We start from the raw sequence: 13073 nt of genomic DNA, 5'->3' as shown, positions 1-13073 counted from the left end.
CAGCCATAGTCTTAAGTCCTTCCATGCTGTCCTTCCACTGTACAAAGAGCAAATTAAAAATAATATGGTAATGAAGAAACTTTAAAATAATAATTGATTGAAAAAAATAGATGCAGCAGCTGCCAAAATGGTATGTTAGCTAATACTGTACTGAGGCAGGACCAAACACTATGCTATATAGTGCACCAATACAGCACAGCACACTATACTATAGAGCAGACCTGGGCAAGATGCGGCCCGCGGGCCGCATCCGGCCTGCTTGATGATTTTAAACGGCCCGCCAGCTAGCTGTCACTTCTGACAGCCGCCCCGGCACCGCTCGGCCAGACACTTCTGAGGAGGACCACTGGCGGCTGGAGTGAAGGCCCCGAGCTCATCCACATGCTGTCGGAACTGTATGCGCTTGCAGCGCATACAGTTCCAGGGTCAGGATGTGATTGACACAGCATCAGGAGCCATTGGCTCCCGGCTGTGTCAATCATTCTTGTGACTGGATTCTAGCATATCAGAGTCCTGGAAATCTGGAGCTCCACCCCTGATCATGTGACCCCTCCCCATGTGACAGATCACATGACTGTGATGTCACACAGGTCCTGTCCGCACACGGCGGGGCCGCTCTGCAGGAGGAGGTATGTGTGTGTTTCTGTCACTCTCTTATATGGCGCCACCATAGTCCTCAGCGCTGTACAGACATTATCACAATCTAATTCCCTATCAGTCTCTGGAATGCGGGAGGAAACACGGGGAGAACAGACAGACTCTGCACATGTTGTCTTCTCCTATTAGTGCAGATGATTTGTTTTGTAATGACATGGCCTCAGTGTGGCCCCTCAAGGCTCCTGTACCTTCCTCCCTATGACATGGCCTCAGTGTGGCCCCTCCAGTCTCCTGTTCCTTCCTCTTTATGACATGGCCTCAGTGTGGCCCTTCAGGTCTCACTCTGCTGCCAGGACCAGGTCTGTATTGGCCCCATGTCTTCAGTGTCTCCGTCACACCGGTATTCTGATTGTGTAACAACTCACAGGGGTAAATAGGTAAAACACTAGAAACTGCAACTGACCCTGGCAATGCCTGTACAGCAGAGTTAATTATATTAGTCCGGCCCTCTAAAACCATCCCAATTTCTCATGCGGCCCCATGGCAAAATTAATTGCCCACCCCTGCTATAGAGTGTACTGATACAGCACAACACACTATGCTATATAGTGTACCAATGCAGCACAGTACACTATCTTATACAGTATACTGATACAGCACAGCACGCTATGCTATAGTGTACCAATACAGCACAGCACAAACTTATATAGTGTACCTATAAAGCACAGCACACGATCCTATATAGTGTACCAATGCAGCACAGCACACTATCCTATACAGTGTACCGATACAGCATAGCACACTATCCTATATAGTGTACCGATACAGCACAGCACACAATCCCATACACTGTACCGCTACAGTACAGCATATTATACTATATAGTGCACCGGATACAGCACACTATCTTATATAGTGTACTGATACAGCACAGCACATTATCCTATATAGTGTACCGATACAGCACAGCACACTATCCCATACAGTATCCTATATAGTGAACCGATGCAGCACAGCACACTATCCTATATAGTGTTGGTACAAAGCTGCGGCTATATAGGATAGTATCGGTATGCAGCACAGCACACTATCCTATATAGTGTACCAATGCAGCACAGCACACTATCCTATAAAGTGTACCAATACAGCACAGCACACTATCCTATATAGTGTACCGATAAAGCACAGCACACTATCCTATATAGTGTACCGATACAGCACAGCACACTATCCTATATAATGTACCGATACAGCACAGCACACTATCCTATATAGTCTCGGTACATAGCTGCGGCTATATAGGATAGTATCGCTATGCAGCACATCACACTATCCTATATAGTGTATTAATGCAGTACAGCACCCCATCCTATATTGTGTACCAATGCACCACAGCACACTATCCTATATAGTGTCGGTACAAAGCTGTGGCTATATAGGATAGTATCGGTATGCAGCACAGCACACTATCCTATATAGTGTACCAATGCAGCACAGCACACTATCCTATAAAGTGTACCGATACAGCACAGCACACTATCCTATATAGTGTACCGATACAGAACAGCACACTATCCTATATAGTGTACCGATACAGCACAGCACACTATGCTATATAATGTACCGATACAGCACAGCACACTATCCTATATAGTGTACTAATGCAGCACAGCACCCCATCTTATATTGTGTACCAATGCACCACAGCACACTATCCTATATAGTGTCGGTACAAAGCTGCGGCTATATAGGATAGTATCGGTATGCAGCACAGCACACTATTCTATACAGCGTACCAATGCAGCACAGCACACTATCCTATATAGTGTCAGTACAAAGCTGCGGCTATATAGGATAGTATCGGTTTGAAGCACAGCGCACTATTCTATACAGCGTACCAATGCAGCACAGCACACTATCCTATATAGTGTCGGTACAAAGCTGCGGCTATATAGGATAGTATCGGTATGCAGCACAGCACACTATCCTATACAGCGTACCAATTCAGCACAGCACACTATCCTATATAGTGTCGGTACAAAGCTGCGGCTATATAGGATAGTATCGGTATGCAGCACAGCACACTATCCTATATAGTGTACCAATGCAGCACAGCACACTATCCTATAAAGTGTACCGATACAGCACAGCACACTATCCTATATAGTGTACCGATACAGAACAGCACACTATCCTATATAGTGTACCGATACAGCACAGCACACTATGCTATATAATGTACCGATACAGCACAGCACACTATGCTATATAATGTACCGATACAGCACAGCACACTATCCTATATAGTGTACTAATGCAGCACAGCACCCCATCTTATATTGTGTACCAATGCACCACAGCATACTATCCTATATAGTGTCGGTACAAAGCTGCGGCTATATAGGATAGTATCGGTATGCAGCACAGCACACTATTCTATACAGCGTACCAATTCAGCACAGCACACTATCCTATATAGTGTCGGTACAAAGCTGCGGCTATATAGGATAGTATCGGTATGCAGCACAGCACACTATCCTATATAGTGTACCAATGCAGCACAGCACACTATCCTATAAAGTGTATCGATACAGCACAGCACACTATCCTATATAGTGTACCGATACAGAACAGCACACTATCCTATATAGTGTACCGATACAGCACAGCACACTATGCTATATAATGTACCGATACAGCACAGCACACTATCCTATATAGTGTACTAATGCAGCACAGCACCCCATCTTATATTGTGTACCAATGCACCACAGCACACTATCCTATATAGTGTCGGTACAAAGCTGCGGCTACATAGGATAGTATCGGTATGCAGCACAGCACACTATTCTATACAGCGTACCAATTCAGCACAGCACACTATCCTATATAGTGTCGGTACAAAGCTGTGGCTATATAGGATAGTATCGGTATGCAGCACAGCACACTATCCTATATAGTGTACCAATGCAGCACAGCACACTATCCTATAAAGTGTACCGATACAGCACAGCACACTATCCTATATAGTGTACCGATACAGAACAGCACACTATCCTATATAGTGTGCCGATACAGCACACTATGCTATATAATGTACCGATACAGCACAGCACACTATCCTATATAGTGTACTAATGCAGCACAGCACCCCATCTTATATTGTGTACCAATGCACCACAGCACACTATCCTATATAGTGTCGGTACAAAGCTGTGGCTATATAGGATAGTATCGGTATGCAGCACAGCACACTATTCTATACAGCGTACCAATGCAGCACAGCACACTATCCTATATAGTGTCGGTACAAAGCTGCGGCTATATAGGATAGTATCGGTATGCAGCACAGCACACTCTCCTATATAGTGTACCAATGCAGAACAGCACCCCATCCTATATTGTTTACGATACAGCACAGCACACTATCCTATACAGCGTACTGATGCAGCACACTATCCTATATAGTGTCGGTACAAAGCTGCGGCTATATAGGATAGTATCGGCATGAAGCACAGCACACTATCCTATACAGTGTATTGATATGAAGCACACCACACTATCCTATATACTGTACCGATGCAGCACAGCACACTATCCTATATAGTGTCGGTACAAAGCTGCGGCTATATAGGATAGTATCGGTATGAAGCACAGCACACTATGCTATTTAAATGGAGTGCCAGTTCTCATGGTTTTAGAGCAAGCTGCGCTATTTTTGGGGTGCTGCCTAAGTTGCTGAGCTCCACATGTAGTGTCTAATATTCAATATGCATGAGTCTGTTTGTCTGTGGTGTTGGTTATTAAATACAGAAACGTTGAAGTACCTATTCTAACAATTTATTGGTGCTGCTTAAGGCAGCAGATTATAATTCAGAAAACATGGGCATTTGCTTCAGCTTATATAAAGTTACTTTGTCTCAATTCAAACTCACATGGCAAACTTGCTTTATCCAAAAGTTGCATACATTTGTTTTGCCACTGAATGCCTTGTAGATTGGTGTTATTTTAATCCTGGTTTTGTTTTATTTTGTTCATTGCTCTGAAAAGCTAAGCAGTGGATTTTTCACATCCCTGAATTTATTTAACCAGATGTTCTAACAGAGCTACAGGGATTAATTCCACACTAACAGTTTCAGACTTTATAAATGCTCCTTAAGTGACAAGTTCTATAAGCAAGAGCTAAGCAGGATGGCCTTCCTATAACTGATTTTTAAGAAATCTTTACAGTATGCAGATAAACTGTGCGTGATTATAATTCAAGTTTGCAGGTTGCGTTTCGCTCCACTGCACATCTCGGGTATTAAGTTGAGAAAGCATAAATATGAAAATGAACAAACTCTGCAGATTAAAGTTTGAGTATAAAAACTGTCCTTTCTGTCAATCAAAGTTATCAAAATGTCTTTTTTTAATAATTAGGGACAGAAAGGGCAACAAACTGCTTTCAGTCACTGCATAAAGCTTCTACTTGTAAAGGCAGGTTAAATCCTTCATATGAAAGAGAAAAATAAAAATAAAAAATGAATGCTTCTGAGATAGGAAAACACAAAGAGAGAAGTAAAATGCCTGAAATAACCTTGTATTCTCCTTCAAAATTCAGCTTTGATTTCCATAAACATTAATTAAAAAATCTGTTACTAATATTCAGGATATTATTAACTAATGCTAAAACAATACAAATAATTTATAAATTGTATAAAACATGTAGATGTTTGCCTTTTTTAATCAAGGATAAACATGCAGATGTTTTCTGTCCCCGCATGAAGCTTGCTACATACTGACCCTATAACTGCTTAACTATCCCCAACCCACAAATACATTCCACTGACTTGATCCCCTAAATAAATAGACTCTGGACCAGGCCTCCATAACTCCGACCAATCCCCATAAACTATCATGAACCCCTGATCTGGCTTAGATCTACAGAGGCTTGTAAAGGAATTCACCTGGCTTTTTACCTATTTTGTTTCAGACAGATTCAGTCAGTCAGTGATTTGAGACAGGGACCGTGCTTCACCTTCAACAAGACAGTGACCCTAAGCATACTGATAAAGCAACACTCTAGTGGTTTAAGAGGAAACATGTAAATGTTTTGTAGTGACCTAGTCAATGCCCAGACCTTAATCCAATTGAAAATCTGTGGTCAGATATGAAGATTGCTCTTCACCAGGGGAAACCATGTAACAGCACCAAGGAAACAATGGTGCTATATAAATAAATAATAATAATAATAACAATAACAATAATAACAACTTGGAGGAGATGGAGCAGTTTTGCCTTGAGGAATGGGTAAAAATCCCAGTGGCAAGATGTGTAGAGCTGAACCCCTTAGTGCCGGAGCCAATTTGCAGCCTAATGACCTGGCCAATTTTTTGCAATTCTGACCACTGTCAATTTATGAGGTTATAACTCTGGAACACTTTAACGGATCTTGCTGATTCTGAGAATGTTTTTTCATGACATATTGTACTTAATGTTAGTGTTAACATTTCTTCGATATTACTTGCATTTATTTATGAAAAAATGGAAATATGGAGAAAATTTTAAAAATGTTGCAATTTTCAAATTTTGAATTTTTATGCCCTGAAATCAAAGAGATATGTCACACAAAATAGTTAATTAATAACATTTCCCACATGTCTACATTACAAATTTTGTTAGGAAGTTATAAGGGTTACAAGTTGACCAGTGATTTCTCATTTTTACAACAACATTTACAAAACCATTTTTTTAGGGACCATCTCACATTTAAAGTCACTTTGAGGTGTGTACATGACAGAAAATACCCAAAAGTGACACAATTTTAAAAACGACATTCCTAAAGGTACTCAAAACCACATTCAAGAAGTTTATTTACCCTTTATGTGCTTCACAGGAACTGAAGCAATGAGGAAGGAAAAAAATAACATTTAACTTTCTTTTACAAACATTTTAGTTCTGAACCAATTTTTTTATTTTATCAAGCCTAAAAAGAGAAAATGAACCACAAAATTTGTTTTGCAATTTCTCCTGAATACGCCAATATCCCATATGTTGGGGAAAACCACTGTTTGGGTGCACTGCAAAGCTGGGAAGAGAAGGAGTGCAGTTTGACTTTTTCAATGCAGAATTGGCTGGAATTGAGATCGGACCCCATGTCGCGTTTGGAGAGCCCCTGATGTGCCTAAACAGTAGAAACCTTCCCCCACAAGTGACACTATTTTGGAAACTAGACTGTGAAGAAACAGGGCCTGGCTGTCTTTAGCAAGAATGTATGGATCATGGCTCATACCATTGAATGCCTGCTCTATCTCCCAGTGGGCAATACACTACACAAACAACACAGGGTTAAGGTAAAACAGTGTGGCAATACTTTATTGAACCACAACACACAATAGCAAACAGAACAATCCCACCAATTATCCCAAGATGGTGCACATTACAGGGCCTCACCCTTCCGCTCACTCGCCGAGATAATGGTAGATGTTACGTCTGAGCTCCCAGGGTCGCTACTCCATCTGTGGATGCACACAGAGAGGAGGTAACAACAAGCGTAGGGAGATATCTGAGAGCAGTCCTGTGTTCTTCAGCCGGGTCCGACAGACCCTCGGCTAAGATCCTGAGGAGTCTTTACAAGGTCAAAAGCCAGTTGACATGATGTCAGAGCTCCCAGGGTCGCTACTTCATCTGTGGATGCACGCACAGAGAAGAGGTAACGACAAGCATAGGGAGATGACCAAGAACTGTACATAGAGTCCATACAAGGTCCAAAGCCAGTTGACCCGAGAGTCACCACCTAGCTTATCTGACCATCTCCATGGAACCAGGCGACCAGCGGGTCCCAAACCTGGCTTTCTCCAAACATATCCATGGTTCAGAGATGGCCACTGGATCAGATCTGTGTCCTTCCAACCGGAGCCGAAAACCCCTAGGTTGTTTCCTATAGAATCATAGATCAGTGTCTCTCGTGATGAGGCCATGATGAATTGGCTGCAGTCCTTTCTTTTGTCTGTTGGGTGGTTTGCAGAATGTCTGGCTGGTAGCTCTGTTTTACTTTAGTCTCCCAGGATGTGATCTCTGAGTCTTTTTATACCTAAAGCATGTAAGCTATTTTTAGAATTACCCAGGGTCCTTCAGTTCAACATCAAGATAAGGTAAACAATGGTGATGGGATCAAGGTAGCACTATTAGCATATCAGCACACATCAATAAACAAAGCTTAACACACTCTATGTACAGTCACTATTACAGACTTAGGGCCCCTTCACACTGTGCAATCAAAGTCTGAACGAGCGTTCGATTTGTGACGTTTATCCGTCCTCGTTCCGAGGTTGCAAAGTGTGACATGGCGTTACGATTTGCGACGCAACCCAGCATCGTACGATGTGAAAGAAAGAGCAGAACTTTCTTTCGTCGTAAATGTCCCGCTGTGGCGGTCGAAATCGTAGTATGTGACGGCGGTCATACGAGCTCGTAATGCGACTACGTGGGTTGGGCTTCCGCATACCTGTCTCCTGATTGGGCGTGACGTTTTAGCACGCCCATGCTGGTAATACGTCACGCTCGGAGTCGTAGGACTATGGCGGTGTGAAGGGTAGCGTACGATTGCGACGCGTGACGTTCACATCGCAACTACGTCAGAAAAAGCGTTAACATCGTAGAGTGTGACCGCTGGCTGCGAGCTCGTACTGCGATGTCGAATATGACGCAAATGCGTCGTAATCGTAGCAGAATCGACCAGTGTGAAGGTACCCTTAGGCCACGTTCACACTTTGCGGCGTCCCTCTGCGGGTTCTCCCGCAGCGGAATTGATAAATCTGCAGGGCAAAACCGCTGCGGTTATCCCTGCAGATTTATCGCGGTTTGTTCCGCGGTTTCCGCTGCGGGATTACTCCTATACTATTGATGCTGCATATGCAGCAATATGCAGCATCAATAGTAATGTTAAAAATAATAAAAATTGGTTATACACAACCTCCGATGTCCGGATCTCCTCGGCGCTGCACGCGGCGCTCCGGTTCCAAAGATGCTGTGCCGAGAAGGACCTTCGTGACGTCACGGTCATGTGACCCGGGCGTCATCACGGTCATGTGACCGCGATGTCACCGCAGGTCCTGTTCGCATAGCAACTCTGACCGGCCGGCTGCGTGCAGCGCTGGGAGGTGAGTATATCATGATTTTTTATTTTTATTCTTTTTTTTACCCCAAATATGGTTCCCAGGGCCTGGAGGAGAGTCTCCTCTCCTCCACCCCGGGTACCACCCGCACATTAACCGCTTACTTCCCGCAACGTGGGCACAGCCCCATGCGGGAAGTAAGCGGTTCAATGCATTCCTATGGGTGCAGAATCGCAGCGATTCTGCACAAAGAAGTGACATGCTGCGGGTTTTAAACCGCTGCATTTCTGCGTGGTTTTTCCCACAGCATGTGCACAGTGGTTTGCGGTTTCCATAGGGTTTACATGTAAATGGAAACGCTATGGAAACTGCTGCGGACCCGCAGCATCAAAATCGCCGCGGTTCCGCGGTAAAAACCGCAAAGTGTGAACATGGCCTTAAGGTACCATCACACTCAGCGACACTGCAGCAATATAGACAACGAGCCGATCGCTGCAGCGTCGCTGTTTAGGTCGCTGTAGAGATATCAAACACAGCAGCTCCAGAACGATGCAGGAGCGATCCTGTGACGTAACGGTGACTCATTTATCGTTCTCACAGGTCGTTAGCTCCATGTAAATCATTGCTGGCATTGTTGCTTTTGCTGTCAAACACGACGATACACGCCGATCTGACGACCAAACTTTATAAACGTAGAGCTGTGAAAATAAAAAATAATATTTTTTCCACAAAAATTATCTTTTCACCCACAAATTTTTATTTTCACAAGGGTGACAAGAGAAATTGGACTCCAAAAGTTGTAGTCCAGTTTGTCCTGAGTACGCCGATACCCCATATGTGGGAAGGACCAATGTTTGGCCACACATCAAGGCTCGGAAGGGAAGTAGTGATGTTTTAAAATGCAGTCTTTGATGGAATAGTCTGTGGGCATCATGTTGCATTTGCAGAGCCCCTGATGTACCTAAACAGCAGAAACTCCCCACAATTGACCCCATTTTGGAAACTAGATCCCCCAAGGAGCTTTTCTAAATGTGTGGTGAGCACTATGAACCTCCAAGTGCTTCACAGAAGTTTATAACGTAGAGCCCTGAAAATAAAAAATGTTTTTTTCCACAAAAATGATTTTTCAGCCCCCATTTTTTATTTTCCCAAGGGTATCAGGAGAAATTGGACCCCAAAAGTTGTTGTCAAGTTTGTCCTGAGTATGCTGATGCCCATCTGTGGGAGAAAACTACTGTTTGGGCATACGTCGGGGCTCGGAAGAGAAGTAGTGATGTTTTGGAATGCAGACTTTTTTCACAACAATCATTTTTTAGACCCCCATTTTTTTTTTTTCCCCAAGGGTAACAGGGAAAACTTGACCTCAACAGTTGCTGTCCAATTTGTCCTGAGTACTCTGATGCCCCAAATGTGGGGGTAAACCACTGTTTGGGTGCATGGCAGACCTCACTACGGAGGAAGCACCATTTGACTTTTTGAACGCAAAATTGGCTGGAATCAATGGTGGAGCCACGTTGTGTTTGGAGACACCCTGATATACCTAAACAGTGGAAACCACCCAATTCTAACTCCAACCCTAACCCCAACACACCCCTAACCCTAATCTCAACCCTATCCATAATCCTTTTCACAACCTTAACCCCAACACACCCCTAATCATAATCCCAAGCCTATCCATAACCCTAATCACAATCCTAACCCCAACACACCCCTAACCCAAATCCAAACCCAAACCATAACCCTAATCACCACTTTAACCATAATCTTAATCACAAACCTAACCCTAATCCCAACCCTAATGACAATACACCCTAACCATAACCCTAATTTCAAACCTAACCCTAATTCCAACCCTAACCCTAATCCCAACCCTAACCCTAATCCCAATTCTAACCCTAACTTTAACTCCAATCCCAGGTATGGACTGGGGCTGAAATTCAGTCCTGGCATTTGAAATCACACAGGCACATGTTGTATCCATCTCCATGAACCAGATGGGATATATTACTAATATTACCCTGGATGGAGGAAAGGAAGATTTTCTACAAGACCAATATTTCCAATGAAACCCGTGGTCGGCTGGGGTAAGTAAACCCAAAAGTCATTTTCTCAGTAATGACCGTGGTCTGTGGCACTACTCACATATTATGGAAGCCCAGGTTGCTTTGATAGCAGCCTCCAGCTCGTCTGCATTGTTGTGTCTGGTGTCTCTCATCTTCCTCTTGGCAATACCCCATAAATTCTCTATGGGGTTACGGTCAGGAGAGTTTGCTGGCCAATCAAGTACAGTGGTACTGTTGTTTTTTAACCAGGTATTGGTACTTTTGACAGTGTGGACAGGTGCCAAGTCCTGTGGAGAATGAAATTTCCCTCTGAATAAAGCTTGTCGGCAGAAGGAAGCATAAAGTGTTCTAAAATTTCCTGACAGACAGCTGCACTGACTTTGGTCTTGATAAAACACCATGTGCCTACACCAGCAGATGACATGGCTCCCAAAACCATCACTGATTGTGTAAACTTCACACTAGACCTCAAGCAGCTTGGATTGTGTGACTCTCAACTCTTCCTCCAGACTCTGGGACCTTGATTTCCAAATGAAATGCAAAATTTACTTTCATGTTAGGGCATGTTAGGTTAGGTTATGGGTTGAACTAGATGGACTTAAAGTCTTCCTTCAACCTTAATAACTATGTACTATATACAAGTGATGGAGTCAGCAACTTTGTGCTGCATCACAACTCTTAACAGTATGGGTATCTTGAGAACACCAATTCTGTTGCCCATGTAGCAGACAAGGCAGCCCATGACCAGACAGGCCCTTCTGGCATTTGCAAGAATTGCCAGATGGCCAGTCCGGCCCTGCCCAATCCTAACCCTAACTTTAGCCCAACTCACTTTAGCTCAACTGTAACCCAAATTGGAAAATGGAAATAAATACATTTTCTTTATTTTATTATTTTTTCCAAAATAAGGTGATTTTACTCTTTTTTTTAAAAAAAATTTGATTACTTTCACAGGGTCTATCACGGTGGCCAAAATGAAACAATAGGAAAAATCTTCCTTTTGCTGCTGGGTGCCAGCCGACAGATCTTGGCGGGCACGTTGTGCATGCACCTGCCATTTTCTTCCCAGAAAAAGATGGCAGCGCTCGTGAGGGGAAGCAGGAGAGCCGCGGAGCACCGAAAGGTACCAGGGGGATTGGGGACCTTATTTCTTTCTCCTCTGATGTGTGATCACATCAGAGGAGAGAGAAATTAAATGGCACATCACACTTTATTTTTTGTGGCCGCCGTTACACGGTTAGTACTGGCGATTGCAAAACAGGGGTCAGTAAAACCGACCCTGATCATGTTCTTTGGGGTCTCGGCTACCACCGGCAGCCGAGACCCCGAGATCTGCCAGATGCCAGCCGGCAGAGTCGGCGGGAACGTACTGCGCATTTGCCTGCCATTTTCTTCCCTGGAGAAGATACCAGCGCCATGGGGGAAGCACGAGGGCCGGGGATCACTGTGAGGTACCGGGGAGGGATCGTGGACCCTATTTCTCTGTCCTCTGATGTGCAATCACATCAGAGGACAGAGAAATTAAGTGGCAAATGACAATTTTTTTGCGGTCGCCTTTATACAGTTAATACCGGCGATCGCAACCTGGGGGTCGGTAAAAACCTACCCGAATCATGTTCTCTGGGGTCTCGGCTACCCCCGGCAGCCGAGACACTGGAGAAAATCCAACTCAGGGGGGCGCTATACAATTTTTCCATAGCACCATTAATTAACGGCGCTGTGGCTTAAGTATCCTTAACTACTGCCATTAAAAGGCGCATCGGCGGTCGTTAAGGGATTAATGTGACTTACCAAAATTATTTGGAGCTGTAGTTGCCGCAAATGAAGGCTCTACAAAGTACTGTTTTTAGGGGGTGATTATTATGCACACTTCACAATGAAAAGAAAATCAAATGTTCTCTTTTGTATCCATGTAGTTTACATGAACTGATGCAACCCTCAAAATAAACAGTGAAATTCCAGGTATTGAGGTAGCAAAACACAAAAAATGGCAAGGGGTGTGTGTATGAATACTTTTGCAAGCCACTGCACACTGCAGATGTGCTCCTTCTCTGTGAAGCCATGATGTGACAATGCCACATATGATGACCTTATCTATCATGTCAATCCAATAAGTAATCCGGCTCAGGCAGTCTGTTAAAAGCTTTCAAATTTTATTAGGAACATTCTTTAAAATAAGTGATCCATTCAGCATAAAAGTCACAAGCCCCCAAAATGTGGGAACAGTTCTATGGGCAGATGCATTTCGAACCCAGCAATTCTTAATCCTTACAAGGATTATTACTCTAACATGAGGAATAAAATGAATAACAGTTTT

General features: G+C 43.6%; 1 protein-coding gene across 7 annotated transcripts in view; it reads right to left on the bottom strand.

Annotated features, from left to right (window-relative positions):
- Positions 1–13073, bottom strand: part of LOC143776520 (teneurin-2-like) — a 3926626-nt gene that overhangs the window by 3298316 nt on the left and 615237 nt on the right. Inside the window, exon 1 of one of the 7 annotated variants that reach the window (XM_077265983.1) lies at positions 6455–6469. The exons of the other annotated variants lie outside the window; for them this stretch is intronic. The gene's annotated coding sequence lies outside the window, so the exon portion shown is untranslated. Of the gene's footprint in view, positions 1–6454; positions 6470–13073 lie in introns of those variants that run through there. 7 annotated transcript variants of the gene reach the window in all.

The sequence above is a fragment of the Ranitomeya variabilis genome, chromosome 5, assembly GCF_051348905.1.
Source record: "Ranitomeya variabilis isolate aRanVar5 chromosome 5, aRanVar5.hap1, whole genome shotgun sequence".
Taxonomy (NCBI): domain Eukaryota; kingdom Metazoa; phylum Chordata; class Amphibia; order Anura; family Dendrobatidae; genus Ranitomeya; species Ranitomeya variabilis.
Note: the sequence above shows the minus strand (reverse complement) of the source record. Positions and strands in the feature narration are given on the sequence as shown.